This window comes from Periplaneta americana, chromosome 10 (assembly GCF_040183065.1).
Source record: "Periplaneta americana isolate PAMFEO1 chromosome 10, P.americana_PAMFEO1_priV1, whole genome shotgun sequence".
In the NCBI taxonomy this organism is placed as follows: domain Eukaryota; kingdom Metazoa; phylum Arthropoda; class Insecta; order Blattodea; family Blattidae; genus Periplaneta; species Periplaneta americana.
Genome location: NC_091126.1, coordinates 47,052,866 through 47,072,767, shown reverse-complemented (window position 1 = coordinate 47,072,767; position 19,902 = coordinate 47,052,866). Strand labels below are relative to the sequence as shown.

At 36.0% G+C, this 19,902-nt stretch overlaps 3 non-coding genes across 3 annotated transcripts; 2 read left to right on the top strand and 1 right to left on the bottom strand.

The window, feature by feature from the left end:
• Positions 1-18,456: 18,456 nt before the first annotated feature.
• TRNAS-GGA (transfer RNA serine (anticodon GGA)) lies at positions 18,457-18,528 on the bottom strand. Its single transcript has one exon. It is a non-coding gene; the product is annotated as a tRNA-Ser (tRNA).
• A 711-nt stretch (positions 18,529-19,239) lies between these two features.
• On the top strand, positions 19,240-19,311 carry TRNAS-GGA (transfer RNA serine (anticodon GGA)). The gene has a single exon. It is a non-coding gene; the product is annotated as a tRNA-Ser (tRNA).
• A 310-nt stretch (positions 19,312-19,621) lies between these two features.
• TRNAS-GGA (transfer RNA serine (anticodon GGA)) lies at positions 19,622-19,693 on the top strand. The gene has a single exon. It is a non-coding gene; the product is annotated as a tRNA-Ser (tRNA).
• Positions 19,694-19,902: the final 209 nt, after the last annotated feature.

Below are 19,902 nucleotides of genomic sequence, written 5' to 3'. Positions count from 1 at the left end.
TTCAGAACTGACTATTTTTTATGTCCACCCGTGTCCTCTAATTTTCTAACCATTTTGCTGCCACTGAGATTGGATCTTGTGGGCGCCCTTGTGTAGATCTAGTTCGTTGATGGTGATTGATGATTTAGACAGAAGTAGAATAAGTTAAAATCATGAACCGAGTCGCAGTTGCATGCGGTGTAATTTTACGTGAGAGAAGCACTAATACACATTTTTATATGTACAGTACAAAATTGATAGCAGCCAACTCACCTAAATATATTTAAAGATCAAAGCATTTCTCCTCTCTTTAGCAGCAAAATATAAAACGGGAATAAACAAATTTGTATTGGCCAGTATACACGCCTCAAGCTAAGAATATGAATAACGAATCCTCTTCGACCAGGACAGGCCTTCAGAGAAAGAATTTTGTGATATTTTAAGATCAGAGAATTCATATTTTTCACGATTAAAATATAATTTCTGCAATAAATTTCTTCTTTTTCTCTTTATGAACTGGGAAAGCAATGCTTCACTTGCCTTCCAATGTACGGCACGCCATTGTAGTGGCACGTTTTGACTGCAGATATGGGTTATCACAAACCACTGTTTGAAGTAGGTTGGATTCCGTTAGAACGTACTGTTGAATTTCATGCAATTAGAATGTGCGTCAAAACCTAACATAACCTATACCATTTCGCATGTGCAGTCGTAACTCTACAACGTTATCTCTTCTATACGTGCATGTAATAGTACACTATGCAACGAGCCTATAATGATAGTAATTAAAAATCGAGTATGGATATTTATGAACCGAGCGCAAGCGAGTTTCATAATTTCCATACGAGCTTCTTAATTACCATTATAGGCGAGTTTCATACGACTTTTTATGCTCGACCATATTCTTAACTTGAAATTACCGGTATTCAGATGTATACATTTCATTTGTAACTGACAAGATCGGAAGTGACCTTGTTCTAGGTCGTGAATTGTGAGATGTGCGCAGACGCGAAAGTATTGATTTTTTCCGAGGAACAATAATGTCATTGACCTTGACGTAGTCCCGTTAAACTTGATAATATTATATTATAACCTTGATTATTGAATTCGACATTGAAAAACGAGATGACAAATTGAATTTATTTGAATATTATTTACAATTAACGCTAATTATTATAGTAACAGAACATAACCTTCTGCGACAGTATTGGATTTCCAGCCTCCGTGACTTTTCGCTAATTCTCTTTCGATTGCATATCCGAGAATAATCGATACTTGCGGTTTTATAACGGTGCAAAGCTGACTTGTCATTGGCTGAACACATGTAAGCTGAGTTATCATTGGCTGAAGACCTGTACTTTAATGAGTAGGTGTACTTTAATGACATGCATTAAAGGACTGCTACCAGATGTATAATTAGTACATTTCGGCATGGTCGAGCATAAACATTATTAATATTATAGTGAACATAAACAATGAACAGAAACACGTGCCACTGTATTAGACAGATCGGAGTGTGTGCTGTAGCGTGGTGGACTCTGCACAGGCAACAGCATTGAGACAACCGCGAAATACAATTTTAATTCAATTATCAAAAGTTTATTTTGTCTCCACATCGTTCCTGTGTGAAAAAAATGGGGCTTATCAACAGGGTATGACATTTTAAATTTAAATTATGTTTTATGTAACAGGGAATGGCACTTTAAATTTAAATTATATTTTATGTAACGACGCTCGCAACTGTAGAACCTGTCGTGACAGCGTCGCCGACTGGACCTTTTTCGGAGAAAAAAAATAGCTTAACAATACTAACAGTAACTTTTATCTAACTCAATTTATTGTGTTCTTTGTAACTTGTATTGGGTTGATGTATAAGTTCGTAGAGTTTTTGTTTCGCGTGTTGGTACTCCGGTTGCTATAGTTTATTTATCGACTGTCATTTTTTATTTGAAGTTCAATTGTTGTGCTAGAGTTTTCATATTGAAGTTTTCATTTTTGCAGACAGTGAGTGGAGTCGTGGACTCTAGAAAATGGAGTGTCAAGTGGAACAGTTCCGATATATTCTTCTTTTTGAGTTCAATAGAGGGGCGAAAGCAGCGGAGGCGGCCAGAAACATTTGCGCAGAGTATGGGGACAATGCTATTGGAGAGGCATTAGTGATACTCCACGTTTAGGAAGACCTTCGTGGTTTGATGAAGACCGTTTAAACACATTAATCCACAATGATCCACGTCAGTGAACCCGACAATTGGCAAATGTGAGGAACTGTGACTTTTCCATCATCGTGCCACATTTATTGCCACCAACTGAGACGTGTTACACACTCAATCCAAGAAAAACGATCAACAAGACTGCGTGAAGTGATGCTACTCCACGATAACACTCTACTAACCTGACACAAAACACTATCCAGGAGTTGGGTTGGGAAGACATTCCGCACCCATCTTATTCACCTGATCTTGCGCCCTCAGATTTTCACCTTTTTCCGCTCTGTATCAAACAACCTTCAAGGAACTTCCTTTCCGGACGAAAATGCGCTCCGAACATGGCTTGACGACTTAACTCAAAAGCACGCGATTTCTACAGGTGTGGAATCGGAAAACTACTCCAACGGTGGCAGACTGTTGTAAATAGTGAAGGAGAATATATTGTTGATGATTAACTTTTCTCTTATGTGTATCTGATGTGTTTAATAAACTTATGAAAAAAGCTACGAACTTATGCACCAACCTAATAAGTTCATTCACATTATGTATCCTTTTTGCTGAGTGAGTGGAAGAGAAGGCCATACGACCTTAAATCTTCCAGTTCAAATTTATTATTATTATTATTATTATTATTATTATTATTATTATTATTATTATTATTATTAACAATGCCGTAAGTAAATGTAATTTAAGAATAAATTACATTATAACAAGTCCACACCTGTGGAGTAACGATCAGCGCGTCTGGCCGCGAAACCAGGTGGCCCGGGTTCGAATCCCGGTCGGGGTTTTCCCTCAACCCAATATGAGCAAATGCTGGGTAACTTTCGGTGTTGGACCCCGGACTCATTTCACCGGCATTATCACCTTCATTTCATTCCGATGCTAAATAACCTAGATGTGATACAGCGTCGTAAAATAACCCAATAAAAAACATTATAACAATAAAGACTGAAGCTAATTATCAGCAGCAACAACAATGCGTGTTGCTGTAAAAAAGGATTTCTAACATTTTAGTCTTGATACTGATAAGGTCCATTACAGTAGAAATGGCTTTACATACAGTAAAGGTCCTCGTTGGTACAGGCTGTACATCTCACTTGACGATATATGTCAGAGGAAGAAAAATTGTTTGTATACATCTCAAATCTGATTAGTGTAATACGTAGGAAGTCAGCTATGTGTGCAATGGAGGGGGAAAGGAACTGGCCATCCTACCCCATTATCTCCTGTCTTAGTTTCTCCATGAGTGATTTCTTATTGGTGTCAGTTATGAGGTTCAAACCTGTCTATGGACAGTTGACTAAACAATATCAAATTGAAGGATACCTACATCTTCTCCAACACGCGTCTGGAAGCATGGGTCACACATATATCTCAGAAAAGTGCGAAGTCTTTCTTCAGATGATGAAGCACTTCTTCCATCTCCCTTACTTCCATATAAAAATGTTAACAGCATTCAAAACGTTCTCTTTCTTATATGTAGATTAATTTCCATAATGATGCACTGAATACAATTTTCTGGCGCGTAAACCATTTATAAATTCAGCTATTACGTCTAACACTTATTAACAATATGGGGTTGAGTCTTCTAATGACCAGACTCAATAAAACTTAAGAATAAACCCACTACTGGGAATATGTACTCTCTTTATTCACACATATTCTGTGTTTATGCTCCCTATTCGAGTATAGACTCCATAAAATATTTCGCACTCTGAACTAAGTTTAAACTTAAAACTTTTATTCATACAATTTAAGTATAAACTTCAGTTTTGTTGATCATGAGCACAAACTTACTTTTATTCATATTACCCAATGTTTTTTTATTCAAACGTTGCAATTGATGAAGTATCTATTCATCTTGGATTCCGTATAGCCTAAATCATGCTTTCATTCAGAATTGAATAGTGCGATTCCAAAACGTGTTCAGTCCATCTTCGTAAAAGGACTGTTCTAGTTTTTATATCCACCGGTCTACGGACTGAGCGAATTTTCATGATATGCAGAATAACACAAACTTTTACACTAAGATTGGCGTTGTACTTTTGAAGAAAAAATATAATGATAAACGTCTAAAAAACATATATATATATATATATATATATATATATATATACATATATAATGAAAATGACCAAATGGACTGAGCAAGTTCTGGATTACATTCTTAAATTATTTTAAGATAGACTATTTAATTTATATGCTATTTTTATTTTCTGTGTTTATACTTAACAAAATGTGTAGCTATATTCCTTTACACTTTTCGAACACCTAATTTCGTAATAAGAATCGCAAGTAATTTTGCATGGTATTGGGACGTGTCTGAAAAATGAAAATATGTAATAAGAAGCAATGTGATTATTAAAATGTGTTCTTTTAAAATGTAAGAGAGTACGACTATTCCCTTTAGTGTACGACAATTCGTGAAATGTCAATATGGCATCGGTCAGCTTTAGTAATCTGGCAACCCTGCCTTCAGTAAGTTACATCAATGATGCCGCATGGCAGATGGGTACCGGTATCAGTATCCTCAATATTATTTTGAAGGGTTCTTACAGTTGACGAACAATATTTTATTTCGTTACTTAACGACGCTCTATCAAGTACTAGGTTATTTAGCGTCAACGTAATTGGTGATAGTGAGATGAGGCTTTGGATTCGCAGTGAATTACCTGATATTCGCCTTACAGTTTGGGAAAACCTCGCAAAACCCCAACCAGACAATCAATCCAAGCGGGAATTGAACTCACGTCCGAGTGCAGCTCAAACTGTCTGAGCTACGCCAGTAACAAAGAAGAAATAACGACATAAACAATAATAAAATTGCGCATTTCCTTAGGAACAAATTCAGAGCGATTATTTTTATGACAACATTCCCACTTTCTTCAAAGTTACCTCTCAGAATTTTACAGCCTTTCAAACATAAATTTGTCACTTTATATGAAACCTGTCAATCAGTCAGTAACACATGGATCAATATATGCAAATAGGTTATAAGTTATTTGATATATCTACTCCAGAGACAAGTTTCCTTCAGAATTGAAGGTTTTAGTACCTGTACTTTCAGTAACCATTATTCTGAGTTACGTAAATGACAAAAGGGGAACAAAATAATGACGAAACGTTGTGTTATGTATTGTACATGTATTCTAGACATAGTAAAATATGTACAGAATGTCTAAAAAAATACACGGCAAAATTTAATGTTGAATTACTCACATTATGTTATCAGTGAAAATTGTTAATATCAACATGGGTCCGGAAGTGCTTGGTTTCATAGTTAGGTGTCTCATTACGGTAATTCTGGCGACTAGCTATGTAATTCAATTACGAGTTGTTGGGTAGTGATGCTTTGTAGGTACCGGTACGTAGTTTCCACTTACAACTTACTTACTTACTTACAAATGGCTTTTAAGGAACCCGAAGGTTCATTGCCGCCCTCACATAAGCCCGCCATCGGTCCCTATCCTGTGCAAGATTAAGCCAGTCTCTATCATCATATCCCACCTCCCTCAAATCCATTTTAATATTATCCTCCCATCTACGTCTCGGCCTCCCTAAAGGTCTTTTTCCCTCCGGTCTCCCAACTAACACTCTATATGCATTTCTGGATTCGCCCATACGTGCTACATGCCCTGCCCATCTCAAACGTCTGGATTTCAAGTTCCTAATTATGTCAGGTGAAGAATACAATGTGTGCAGTTCTGTGTTGTGTAACTTTCTCCATTCTCCTGTAACTTCATCCCGCTTAGCCCCAAATATTTTCCTAAGCACCTTATTCTCAACCACCCTTAACCTATGTTCCTCTCTCAGAGTGAGAGTCCAAGTTTCACAGCCATATAGAAGAACCGGTAATATAACTGTTTTATAAATTCTAACTTTCAGATTTTTGGAGAGCAGACTGGATGATAAGAGCTTCTCAACCGAATAATAACACGCATTTCCCATATTTATTCTGCGTTTAATTTCCTCCCGAGTGTCATTTATATTTGTTACTGTTGCTCCAAGATATTTGAATTTTTCCACCTCTTCGAAGGATAAATCTCCAATATTTATATTTCCATTTCGTACAATATTCCCGTCACGAGACATAATCATATACTTTGTCTTTTCGGGATTTACTTCCAAACCGATCGCTTTACTTGCTTCAAGTAAAATTTCCGTGTTTTCCCTAACCGTTTGTGTATTTTCTCCTAACATATTCACGTCATCCGCATAGACAAGAAGCTGATGTAGCCCGTTCAATTCCAAACCCTGCCTGTTATCCTGAACTTTCCTAATGGCATATTCTATAGCGAAGTTAAAAAGTAAAGGTGATAGTGCATCTCCCTGCTTTAGCCCGCAGTGAATTGGAAAAGGATCAGATAGAAACTGACCTATACGGACTCTGCTGTATGTTTCACTGAGACACATTTTAATTAATCGAACTAGTTTCTTGGGAATACCAAATTCAATAAGAATATCATATAATACTTCCCTCTTAACCGAGTCATATGCCTTTTTGAAATCTATGAATAACTGATGTACTGTACCCTTATACTCCCATTTTTTCTCCATTATCTGCCGAATACAAAAAATCTGATCAATAGTCGATCTATTACGCCGAAAACCGCACTGATGATCCCCAATAATTTCATCTACGTACGGAGTTAATCTCCTCAAAAGAATATTGGACAAAATTTTGTACGACGTCAACAGAAGTGATATTCCTCGAAAGTTACCACAGTTGGTTTTGTCCCCCTTTTTAAAAATAGGTACAATTATGGACTCCTTCCATTGATCTGGTACAATTTCCTTTTCCCAAATAGCAAGTACAAGTTTATAAATTTCGCTATATAATGCACTTCCACCCTCATGTATTAATTCTGCTGGAATCTGATCGATACCTGGAGACTTGTACTTTTTCAGATTTTCTATCGCAATTTCGACTTCTGAAAGCGTGGGTTCGGGTATAAATGGCTCAGCAGTTTGTATTTCAATTTCGTCCCGATCATTTCTATTTGGCCTATGTACATTTAGTAGTTGCGCAAAATAGTTTTTCCATCTGTTTAGGATTGATGGAGAGTCTGCAAGCAAGTCACCATTCTCATCCTTGATCACGTTTACCCTTGGCTGATATCCGTTCTTAAATTCCTTTATACCCTTATATAAATCTCGAATGTTTTTATTCTTACTATTTGTTTCTACCTCATTCAGTTTTTCCTTCAAGTAACCTCTCTTTTTATTCCTAAGTGTACGACTTGCTTCCCGTCTTTCATTGAAATAATTATCTCTCTTCTCCTCAACTGGATCCTGTAAGAATTTCAATTTTGCCTGTTTCCTTCTTTCTACTACCATGCAACAATCTTCATCAAACCACGGTTTCTTTTTCTTAGTTTCATAATAACCTATGCTCTGCTCAGCTGCAATTTTGATACTATCTCTGATATTTTCCCACACGCTATTAACATCTAATTCTTTCTCAACTTCGTCGGAACTTTCTAAAGTGGCAAACCTATTCGAAATTTCGACCTGATAATAGCAAAACATTTGAAATATCAATTGCCCACGTGTTACATTTTAGTGTCGGCAGAAAAAGACCAATAAGTACGGCCTCTGAAACAAGGGAAAAGCTTTTGTAAATCGTGGAGGAGAATCCTGGAAACGAGAGAAGAAATTTAAGAATGGAATTTAAAGTTGCTCATACTGCTCGAAGAGTGACAGCCGTATGCTCATCATCAGTGTTAGGAAGTTCGTACCGGTACCAAACCAAAACATTGTTTTCAAGTGCCAGGGCATATAGAGCTACTGTACTAGCATACTATACCGCAGTCTAGTATACACAGTAGCGCAACTCCATACGTGTAAAATATGCCAACGTTTGACAACTGGCACGACAGTAGCGCTCTGCTCAAGCGGCAAGCAAGTTAAACATTTACAAAGTACTGTAGTACATATGAGCCGTTCAATGCAGAAGTGGTGTAAGTCAATTTTGACTTACACCACTTTTACTCTGAACGGCTCAAATAAATAATATACAAAATACAATTCCTACTTTCTCTTTGTTTTTTTTTCTCTCTCTCAATCTCTCTGTTCTTCGTATATACATTTACAGGCAAAATATATATTCATGTCATTTAAATTTGTATAATAACGACCGAATCATTGGCCTAGTTTATATGAGCCGTTCAGAGCAAAAGTGGTGTAAGTCAAAATTGACTTGCACCACTTCTGCTCTGAACGGCTCATATTATGATAACACATCAGAGAAATGATTTTGCGTAGTTTATTTGGTATTTTATGCCATATAGTAACTGTATAAGGTTCTTGTTAATTTTAATTTAGAAACCTGCAGCACTTTTACACCCAGCTAATCTGAAAAAAGTTATAAGTTCGAGACATTGAGAATAAACTTAAATTCTTCTATATTATTTTAATGTACCGAAGTACATATGATATTTCCATGCAGATATTCTGCGCCATCATACGATGAAAGAGTAATGAAACGGAGAAAAATTCTCTCTGGCGCCGGAATTTGAACCCGGGTTTTCAGCTCTACGTGCTAATGCTTTATCCACTCCATTCCATTACTCTTTCATCGTATGATGACGCAGAATATCTGCATGGAAATATCATATGTACTTCGGTACATTAAAATAATATATATGATATGCGTAAATCACTTCGTGATTTAAGACGGCGCTTGTTCCGTCGGATCCCAGCCAACTAGTCACTCATAACGAGTGCACCTCAGCACATGTGTGGACTTCAGTCCTACGTTCATAGACATCTATGACGTAGTGCAGAGGGCGGCCACTAGAGGGAACCCAAGAGTTGGAACTTAAACTGAGACGATTCTGAACAATTTCAAGGAAAAATTGTTCTGGGGCCAGGTATCGATCCCGGGACCTCTGGTTGAACGTACCAGCGCTCTCCCAACTGAGCTACCCGGGAACTCCACCCGACACCGTCTCACTTTTCCCTTTATGTCCACACAACTCGCGTGGGCTGACGAAACGCCAGAGACCCACATCGAGTGCACACAAACTCTGTGTGATCGATACCCGGCCCCGGAACAATTTTTCCTTGAAATTATTCAGATCTGCTTTACAGGAAGCTTCACCTGAAAGACTAGATTTGCATAATATATACGTCACTGTGTACGTTAACAGAAAACCACAATTCCAAGTCACACAGAGTTTGTGTGCACTCAATGTGGGTCTCTGGCGTTTCGTCAGCCCACGCGAGTTGTGTGGACATAAAGGGAAAAGTTGAGACGGTGTCGTGTGGAGTTCCCGGGTAGCTCAGTTGGGAGAGCGCTGGTACGTTCAACCAGAGGTCCCGGGATCGATACCCGGCCCCGGAACAATTTTTCCTTGAAATTATTCAGATCTGCTTTACAGGAAGCTTCACCTGAAAGACTAGATTTGCATAATGAGACGATTCTGTCCGATGCCGGGGTGGATATCCGGTGTGGCTTAGTGGATAAAGCATCAGCACGTAGAGCTTCGATATTCAAAGAGTATATTACTTGCATTAAAATCAATGATAGTAAAATAGATAACCCAAAATCAATTGCAAATCATTTTAACGACTTCTATATAAATATTATTCAGAACTTAAACATTCAAGATTGTGCAGAAGATGCTGCACTTGGTTACCTAACTGATGCATTTAACACTGAGTTTTTAGGTCTCAAATTTATTCCCACTACCGCAGCAGAAATCATGCATGTGATAAAACAACTAAAAACAAAATATTCCTCTGGATATGATGAAATTCCAAGTAAAGTTCTGAAAGCTTGTTCTGAAATATTATCCCCTCCGTTAAGCTATCTATGCAATTTGTCAATGCAATGTAGTATTTTTCCAGAAAGACTCAAATATTCAATAGTAAAACCAATATACAAAAAGGGAGATAAATGTACTATTGCTAATTACAGACCCATATCATTATTAACAACATTTTCAAAAGTGTTTGAGAAAGTTATGTATAATAGATTATATCATTACCTGGAGTCCAACAATATATTAGTTTTAGAACAGTTTGGATTTAGAAAACAAAAATCGACAGAGAATGCTGCTTTTAGTTTGGTGGATGAAATACTAAATTCATTAAATTCGAAACTACATGTAGGTGGGATTTTTTGTGACTTGGCTAAAGCATTTGATTGTGTAGACCATAGTATATTAGTAAAAAAATTGAAGTTTTATGGCATTAAAGATGAGATGTTGGGTTGGTTTACATCGTACTTATCAAATAGAAAACAAAAAGTAGAAATAAATGTACCAAATAGTCATAAAGTTACTTATTCAGAATTTAGAAATATTAAACATGGTGTTCCGCAGGGGTCAATTTTAGGTCCATTGTTGTTTCTAGTTTATATTAATGATTTAGCCTTGACCATAAACAATTCATCCCATGTAATTTTATTTGCAGATGATACAAGTGTAATTATTTCAAGCAAACAATACGATCATTTTATAAACACTTCTAATACAGTGCTGAATCTAATGAATGAATGGTTCCATGCAAATAAACTAGCACTTAATGTTGATAAAACCAGTGCAGTCAAATTTAGTACACACAATAGTGCTCAGGTTTCCTACAGTATTCGATTAAATGGAACTCATCTCAAAGAATCTATAAGCACAAAGTTTCTTGGTTTAGAATTGGATAATCACTTGAACTGGAAAACGCATATAGAATGTATTACTCGTAAATTGAGCTCTGCCTGTTATGCATTAAGATCCTTATCTACTATTGGTGATATAAACTTACTTAAAATGTCATACTTTGCATATTTTCACTCTGTAATGAAATATGGATTAATACTCTGGGGTAACTCGTCTGAAGCTAAACACGTTTTTGTTTTACAAAAGAAAGCTATAAGAATAATGGCCGGTGTGCATAAAAGGACCTCATGTAAAAATATTTTCCGAAACTTAGAAATCTTGACTTTACCTTGTGAATACATTCTTTCCCTAATGATGCTGTATATTAAGAACCAAGATAAATTCAGTACTAATGAAGACATTCATCATTTTAATACAAGACATAAATCAGATCTTCATCTACCCTCTGTTAGTCTAAGCTGTTTTAAAAAAGGAGTTCGCTATTCATGTATAACAGTCTTCAATGCACTGCCTAATTATCTTAAAGATTTGAAGAACAACGAGAAAAGGTTCAGAAAAGAATTAACCAAATTTCTACATACTCATACCTTCTACACAATTGATGAATTGTTTATGCTTGTGAATTGAATTATTCTACTTAAATGACATGTACAATTTTATATAGCTCAACTAAAATATGTTTTTATATTGACTTAATCTGTTTACTATGTATTGTATTTTTTGTTTAGCATAACTGATGAATTGTATGTACTGTAAATTGAATAGTATACTGTATAGGTCAACTGATGAATTGTTTAAGCTTATAAATTGAATTAATCTACTTCATATGAATTGTATAGCTTAACGAAAATAAGTTTGTAAATTGAACTAATTTGATTGTATATGTTTGTATAGTTTGGCTGATGAATTGTATATGTTCTTAAATGATTACTAGTCAGTGTAGCTCTACTGATGAATTGTATACAGACCTACTGTAAATTGAATGGTAATATGTATAGCTCAACTGATGAATTGTTTATGATTATAAATTGAATTAATCTACTTGATATTAATTGCACAAATTTGTATAGCTTAATGAAAGTATGCTACTTTGTATTGTATATATTTGTATAGATTTGGCCGATGAATTGTATATGCTTTATATTGAATAGTAATCTATATAGCTCTACTGATAAATTGTTTGTGTTTGTAATTTGAAGTAGTTTGCATGATATGTATTATCAATTTCTGTATATCACAACTGGTTGAATTGTTTATGCCTTAAATTTAATAAAATTGTTTTGTATTATAATATAGCTCAACTTATGAATGATCGTTTGCGTTTGTAAATTTAATAATCTGATTGGCTATGTATTGTATACTTTTAGTAGAGCCATCGATGTTGGTCAGTCGACAGACTCGCTGGGCTGCTGATCCGGAGCTGCGTTCGGGCTTGGGTTGACCCCCCTTTGGACTTTGGTTTCTTCGGAGGTTTTCCCCAGCCGTGGGACTGAAGCCGGATGGTCTATGGCGAGTCCTTGACATCAACCCCTTTGATTTGATTACCCCCTTTGATTTGATTACCTGGTTGGGTTTTTCCGAGGTTTCCCCCACCGAAAAGGCAAATGCCGGGTAATATTTTGGCGAATCCTCGGACCTCATCTCATCTCACTACATCTCGCCAAAATGTAAAAAAATGTAAAAAATGTAGAAAAATGTAAAAAAATTGTACAAAATTGTAAAAATTGTAGAAAATTACTAAATTGTAAAACTATAAAAATTTGTAAAAATTGTAATTGTAATATTGTAAAATGTTGACATGTTCCACATCTTAAAGCTTCATTGCTCATGTAAGATCTATGGAATAAAATAAATAAATGAAAAAAAAAAAAATGAAAACCCGGGTTCAAATCCCGGCGCCGGAGAGAATTTTTCTCCGTTCCATTACTCTTTCATCGTATTAAATTCTTCTGCTTCTTACTTTCAAGTGAATCATAGTTTGAGATACCGGTATATAATTTTTCGAACCTGGATGGCAAATTCAATTTATTTCTAAATATATTTACGCATCATTTGAACTCTGTACGTATTTCCTTGAGAAAAATCAATATTAGTAGCCTAAAAAACGAGGATGTCATTTCAGTCTTAGCCTGGGGATGGGACAATATTCCTTTTTAGGGCAGATCTTATCAAGTGGCGTACTCCGCATTATTTCCTCAGAAATTAACTATTTTCCATACCTAAATTGGGGTGAACTCGACCGCTGACGTAAACTTGATAATAAAAAAGGAGATTTAACCCATACCAGATGCACTGAATATATTTTGAAGTTCACTTTTCCCTTTCCTTAAGTACCGGCATTTTTTATTATTTAAGCCACACATAGAGGTGATACGGTTTTTATGGTGTTTACCCCACTTTCCACACAAAGGCCTACTTTTAACTTATCTTACTTATACGATTACTGCTAATATGACGTACATGAGAACATATGAATACACAATTTTGATGAAGAAATTTTAATTTCAATTAACAAAGAAATCGTACTTTTATTGGAGCTGTAAAATCAACACCAATCTCACAATGATTCCCTCATTACGTATGTTTTCAGATACCGGTACAGTAACGAAATCAGAACAACATGGCAAATAATAAATAAACATAAGAAAACACCATCTGAACCTTGCTACTGAAATTAATGGCACTACTCTTATGAAGTCCACTGAAGTAGCAAATCAGTTGAATGAATATTTTGCAAATATTTTCATTGTCATTATGCTCAATTTCTGAGCATTCTTTTAGATCTAAAGTTGGTGAATGGGGAATGCCAAATAACGTACCTAGGTGTAACATTCCACAGAAGTTTCTTGCGTTCAGCATCCAATAACATAGGGCTACTCTCTTCAAAATGAAGTGAACATAGTGTGGCATTATTGTAGGCTTACAAATAAAAATAATCGACACTTTTATTCATTAAATCTAATCTTCTAAAACTTACCAGTCATTTTTTATTCCTGAAAGAAAAAAAATACAAGACCTAAGGTAGACAAGTAGGCATAAATGCAAATAACCTGTACCATAAAATGGGGTAACTTTGCACCTCAAGGGGTAACTTTGCACCATCTGTGAAAAACTTTTATATAGGTGTTGGGGTGTTTATGTGAACCAAATTTATCTGTTCATCACTTCCACCAATAGATGGTATATGCGTACAATATTTTTCCACTGTTCGTGGTCATATAATTTGTTTATGGTATTTCTACACCTTAACAACAGAACGCGTGCATAATTTGATTGAAATAGAGATCAAATTAATTACCTTTCATCACAGATGGCGTGATGACGTAAGGTAGACAAGTAGGCCTAAATGCAAATAACCTGTACCGTAAAATGGGGTAACTTTGCACCATCTGTGAAAAACTTTTTATATAGGTGTTGGGGTGTTTATGTGAACCAAATTTATCTGTTCATCACTGCCACCAATAGATGGTATATGCGTACAATATTTTTCCACTGTTCGTGGTCATATAATTTGTTTATGGTATTTCTACACCTTAACAACAGAACGCGTGCATAATTTGATTGAAATAGAGATCAAATTAATTACCTTTCATCACAGATGGCGTGCACAATTTCAAGATAAGTTATACGTGTAATTTAGACTTTCTAGTTTCACTTGTGCAGCTGTTTTGTCGCCAAATGGTGTTACAGAATAATTTTCTAATCAAGGTGAATTTGAGGCTAAATTGGGGTTACTTTGCACCATAACACAAATGAAGATTTTTAAAAAATTTTAAATGCATTATTTTCATTTGAGGACCTTCCATGAAGTTTAAAACGCTTGCTATACCAATAATTCACACTTTGTATTACAGTTAAATTACTTGAATTTGTTTTTCTTTTTATTACATATTAAAGTTATACATGGTCTCTCACTGCCAAACTTTTAACAGTCTCCAAATATGCCAAAGGAAAATGTTGAGAAGGATACTAGGCTTATCACTGAGGGACAAAATTCCAAATGAAGTGCTCCAAAAGATGTTAGCAATTGGTTCGGCTTGGACAGGTACCAGGGAATAAAAACAAACAGTGCTGTCATCAAGGCAGTGACAAAAACATTCAAATCTTGCAAATGAACTGAAAGGGGGGATATTATGGAATATGAATGGGAGGATGTAATTGGGAGAGTAAATCCACCCAAGAAAGTATCAAGAAAGGGCTTTCTTATATTCCATACCAGACTTGACACAAAATAATATGTATAATTTTTTACAGTTATTCACGTGCTGTTATCTCGACTTGTCATTCGAAAGAACTGAAAATATTTTTGAAATAACATTTTAGAAGAATGTGATCATTTATATTGAAATTTTGTGTAGTTTTTCAAAAAGTTTTGTCCGTGTTACTATTTATAGCAGTTTTTGAATCTGTGTTTACTTTTTTTCTGTTCCTGATACATTATATTTTCATTGTTTAACACGTGTATGGTGCAATGTAACACCAGCAGTGGCAAACTTTGCATCACCCCAGAGTTTTACTCTGGTGGTGCAAAGTAGCTCCCAACTGTGGCTAACTTTGCACCAATTTTTGGCAGATTATAAATTTTAAAAGACATTTATTTTTGAAGATATGACTGGCTAAATACATTCCCGCATATCCCTAGAACGCATTTCAATTATTACCATTTATTTTAGCAGCAGACAATTCAGATTTGAATATAACCACCACAGCACTCAATTATCAAAACTGAGAATAGGAGAAAGGAACTTTCTTCGTGAATGACGTTGTGAAATTCAATGCATTTTACATTTTTCATAATATACTGTATCTGCAGAATTGCATTTACAAATTTCAGTGATAATCTGTTCCTTTCTTCTGTCCACCGAGCATTCATCAAAGAAACTACTCTTTCAACGTTGGCATTATGCCCAGGTACAAAGAAGTAAATTTCTACAATTTTCAGCAATTCTCAGTAGGTAATGCTTCACAGAAACAGCTGTGATAAAAAAAATTATAGAGATTTTGTGTGAAACAATATTTTTGGAACTTTCCTCTTTGTTGTCCGATAGGGAAGATTTCAATTTGATCACCTGGTCAAAGGGAAGACTCTCATGCAGTTTGCAAGATGTATTATCTTGTATTCACTCAAGTGTCATTTCGACACTATCCCACAAATTATTGCAATTTTCCATATTTCTGTCTGACTGCATTCAAGTCACAGTAATACTTTCACATTTTGCTCTCACACACGTAACATTTTCTTAGAATAATCTTATGATGGTATATGTGCAATCTACTGTCCTAAGCAAATGATTACGGTATATTTCACGGTATGGAAAGCTCCTAATCCTTCTTGTGCAGCACGAACCATTGGTTCAGTTTGCGCATCTTGTGATAACATAGCAAAGAAGCAATTGTCACAAAAAGTGAAAGTCATAAGGTAACTCTTACGACCAATTATATAGGCCTAAGGGTAAATTGTTTTGTAGAGTGTTCGAGCCTCAAATTTATGAAAGAAATAACTGAATAGTGGATGTAAAGTCACATATGTTTCCCATATTTGCTCTTTGCTAAGAGTGATGCTAGTTCGTTGACTTCTGTCTTTTGGCCAGACTTTCTTCTTACACTCTAAAATCATGAACTGTCGGTGAAATATGTCAACCCTATCACAGAAATATACTTTGATTTATTATAATAATTTAAGACTTCACGGAGGAGAGGAAAGAGGAGGGGAGGGGATTGTATCTGATGATGCTGTATTATAGGCAAAAACCGTTCATACATTATTTTAATATTTAACGTGTATTAGCTAATGTTAATATTAAATTGATAAGTCATAAGATTGAAAAATTAAAACACTATTTAATGTATTTAAGTGATGAGTTGTTTGTGGTGTCGAGGGGAGACTTTTAAGTTAGAAAATTGATGTATGGAAACATATTCCTGACAAGTACCTTAGCATTGCTAAAAATCATTCTTGTAGGCACTTGTACTATGCAGAAATATTCGTCTTCCTTAGTCATTATAAGTGTCTTATTTATGAAATAATGAAGATCCACTGGCCAGTGACAATATGACACGCAAGTATGGGTATCTAACTGTAGACACAACTTATTACTGGTACCATTCCTATCTCAAGTCCTTCCATTTGTTACCCATAATCAACACTCCATATCAATTAGTGACAACTATATTAGATCATTCTCTACAGCACCATTGAGTAAACAAATAAAATATAATTGGTTTCACAAACATTCATACACTTGTCAGTTCAGCCAGTCCTCCTTACGTTCTTTTTAGTACTTAGTGGGAGAGAAAATAAATCTTAAAAATTTTTCGCAATTATTATTTGTAAATGCTTCCTGTTTTATCCAATGAAAGAATTTTTGCTGTGTTATTCTAGTGTTAATTCGTAATGTATGGAAGTTTTTCCTTCTATAAACTTTACTTACTTTCTTGAACTAGCCTGCATAATTTAATATATGACGGTTAAATAAAACTTAAACATGACGGACAGTAAGTATTAAATACATCAAAGAGAAACCTCCATCACGATGTAAGGCTGGTTTTTGTACTTATTCCGTAAGAAATATATAAATAATACTGGCATCTATCTTTGCATTTTTATTAAAAGTTATGGAGACATATTAAACTGAAAATAAAATTACTTCGTAACATATTTTTAGTTGTCCAAAAGTAAATTTACAAATTACACATGAACAGACTACAGTTTAGGTGTTTATAGGTTAAATGTTTTCTCAGTGTAATCTAGCCAATTTTTAACTTCTCAAAGAGTATCAATAGTACACCTCATCATTTAACATTCCAAACAGATACAAGACTGAAAATGTTGCTGGTTATATCACAATTTAGAAAGTAATACTGGTAATGCACAATTCTTCATAATCATGAAACATTACAAAGAATGGCATTTACACATTTTTAAGTTTTAATATCACTTATTTATAAAATTCCCCCTGCCCTCACCTCTATATTTGCTACAAATCATGTTACTAGTTTTGATAAAGCATATTAGAGATTTTTCACTATCCACTCACAAAATTAACTCGAAATAGTCTCATGGCCAGCTGAAGAAAGAGCTTCTTTGATGTACTACTTCTTTGTCATGCCTTGTGGTACAGAACTTAAGGTTGCAAGGTCTTCTTCAGAAAAAAGAAAATTTTCATCGGCTTAATGAAAATCAGTAGAAATTTCCATTTTAAGTTCTTTCATTTACTTTAACATAAGGTTATACAGATATAAGTTTTATTTTGGTTAAAAGTACATTATTTATACTTGTTTACTGATTTTGCTTTTCTTAATTTTATATTACTTTTTTGCATTTTGAAAAAACTCCTGTCATGAAGGTGAAAGTTTACAACATGTAGTTATGACTCAATAAAGTGCTTGATACATCGATTCCTTACATCTGTCCACTTTTGTTTTATTAGAGAGAATACTCTCTCCACAAATGCACTGGACGCAGTGATACTAAACAAATATCCTACAAACTCTGCTAATATTGATTGTGTAGAGTTTCCAGGCTTGTGCCGCATTGTCTCAGTTATTAGATTATTTTATTTATTTTGATGTACCGAAGTACATATGATATTTCCATGCAGATATTCTGCTTTCTCAGATGATGAGAGAGAGATGGAACGGAGAAAAATTCTCTCCGGCGCCGGGATTTGAACCCGGGTTTTCAGCTCTCCGTGCTGATGCTTTAACCACTAAGCCACGCCGGATACAATCCCGACACCGTTGAGAATCGTCTCAGATTAAGCTCCATCTCTTGGGTTCCCTCTAGTGGCCGCCCTCTGCACTACGTCATAGATGTCTATGCACGCAGGACCGAAGTCCATACATGTGTAGAGGTGCACTCAGATGAGTGACTGGTTGGCCGGGGTCCGACGGTATGGGCGCCGTCTTTAAATCACAAAGTGATTTATTACGCATATCATATTTATTTTGATGTACCGAAGTACATATGATATTTCCATGCAGATATTCTGCTTTCTCAGATGATGAGAGAGAGATGGAACGGAGAAAAATTCTCTCCGGCGCCGGGATTTGAACCCGGGTTTTCAGCTCTCCGTGCTGATGCTTTAACCACTAAGCCACCCGGGTTCAAATCCCGGCGCCGGAGAGAATTTTTCTCCGTTCCATCTCTCTCTCATCATCTGAGAAAGCAGAATATCTGCATGGAAATATCATATGTACTTCGGTACATCAAAATAAATATGATATGCGTAATAAATCACTTTGTGATTTAAAGACGGCGCCCATACCGTCGGACCCCGGCCAACCAGTCACTCATCTGAGTGCACCTCTACACATGTATGGACTTCGGTCCTGCGTGCATAGACATCTATGACGTAGTGCAGAGGGCGGCCACTAGAGGGAACCCAAGAGATGGAGCTTAATCTGAGACGATTCTCAACGGTGTCGGGATTGTATCCGGCGTGGCTTAGTGGTTAAAGCATCAGCACGGAGAGCTGAAAACCCGGGTTCAAATCCCGGCGCCGGAGAGAATTTTTCTCCGTTCCATCTCTCTCTCATCATCTGAGAAAGCAGAATATCTGCATGGAAATATCATATGTACTTCGGTACATCAAAATAAATATGATATGCGTAATAAATCACTTTGTGATTTAAAGACGGCGCCCATACCGTCGGACCCCGGCCAACCAGTCACTCATCTGAGTGCACCTCTACACATGTATGGACTTCGGTCCTGCGTGCATAGACATCTATGACGTAGTGCAGAGGGCGGCCACTAGAGGGAACCCAAGAGATGGAGCTTAATCTGAGACGATTCTCAACGGTGTCGGGATTGTATCCGGCGTGGCTTAGTGGTTAAAGCATCAGCACGGAGAGCTGAAAACCCGGGTTCAAATCCCGGCGCCGGAGAGAATTTTTCTCCGTTCCATCTCTCTCTCATCATCAGTTATTAGAGCTAACGTTTAGATCAGTGGTCATCAGCACAGAGCACCCTCGGGCTAGCATCTCTTACCTACACATAAGACATTGCACTGGCGTGCATCCGTGGCTGCTGTTGGGTATGCTTTCTATCTCTCCCTTCTGCATGATGGAGCATATTACGTTGCACTTTACCCATT